Raw genomic sequence first — 1,325 nt, forward strand, 5'->3', positions numbered from 1 at the left:
CAAATATTTTTCAATTAACCACTCAACTTTTTATTTGATTTTAAAATTCTTAACTTTTTCAAAACCACCTAACTACTTTTCTCTCTCTAATTTTCGAAAATCATTAACTTCTTTTTCAAAATTCTTTTTAATTAACTAATTATTTTAAATTTTAATTTTATTCTATTTCTTCTCTTAATTTTCAAATTCTAACAAAATTTTAAAATAAAAACAAAAATATTTTCTTTTTCCTTTTAATTATTTTCGAAAACTCTCTCTCTCTCATCTTCTTCTATTTATTTATTTAATCACTAACACTCTTCTCTTCTTTTTATAATTCGAACCGTCTCTCCCTCTTTGTGTTTGAATTCTTCATCTCTTCTCTCTACATCATTCTTCTATTCTTTTCTCCTTCTACTCACATAAAGGAATCTCTATACTGTGACATAGACGATTCCTCTTCCTTTTCTGTCGTCTTCTTTTTCATATGAGCAGGAGCAAGGACAAGGACATTCTTATTGAAATAGATCCTGAACCTGAAAGAACTCTGAAGAAGAAGCTAAGAGAAGCTAAAACACAACAATCCAGAGAAAACCTTACAGAGAATCCCGAAAAAGAAGTAATGGCCGAACCCAACAACAATGCAAAGAAGATGCTTGGTGACTTCACTGCACCAAATTCCAACTTCCATGGAAGAAGCATCTCAATCCCTGCCATTGAAGCAAATAATTTTGAGCTAAAGCCTCAATTAGTTTCTCTGATGAAACAGAATTGCAAGTTTTATGGAATTCCATCAGAAGATCCTTTTTCAGTTCTTAACTGAATTCTTGCAGATCTGTGATACTGTTAAGACCAATGGAGTTGATCCCGAGGTCTATAAGCTTATGCTTTTCCCTTTTGCTGTAAGAGACAGAGCTAGAATATGGTTGGACTCTCAACCTAGAGATAGTATGAACTCTTGGGATAAGCTGGTCACGGATTTCTTAGCCAAATTCTTTCCTCCTCAAAAGTTGAGCAAGCTTAGAGTGGATGTTCAAACCTTCAGGCAGAAAGAAGGTGAATCCCTCTATGAAGCTTGGGAAAGATACAAGCAATTGACCAAAAAGTGTCCTTCTGATATACTCTCAGAATGGACCATCCTGGATATATTCTATGATGGTCTGTCTGAATTAGGGGTGGCAAAGCGGGCCGGCCCGCCCCAACCCGTCCCGCCCCGCCTAGGCCCACCTCATAAACGGGGCAGACCGGCCCGCCCCGGCAACTAAAATGGGTTCAAAATGCTAGCCCGCCCCACTTTATGGCGGATTGGCGGGTTGGCGGGCTTGCCCGCTTGACTCCTTTTTTTT

At 37.9% G+C, this 1,325-nt stretch overlaps 1 non-coding gene across 1 annotated transcript; it reads right to left on the minus strand.

Annotated features, from left to right (window-relative positions):
- Positions 1–995: 995 nt before the first annotated feature.
- On the minus strand, positions 996–1,102 carry LOC130978231 (small nucleolar RNA R71). Its single transcript, XR_009085886.1, has one exon. It is a non-coding gene; the product is annotated as a small nucleolar RNA R71 (small nucleolar RNA).
- Positions 1,103–1,325: the final 223 nt, after the last annotated feature.

This window comes from Arachis stenosperma, chromosome 4, assembly GCF_014773155.1.
Source record: "Arachis stenosperma cultivar V10309 chromosome 4, arast.V10309.gnm1.PFL2, whole genome shotgun sequence".
In the NCBI taxonomy this organism is placed as follows: Eukaryota; Viridiplantae; Streptophyta; class Magnoliopsida; order Fabales; family Fabaceae; genus Arachis; species Arachis stenosperma.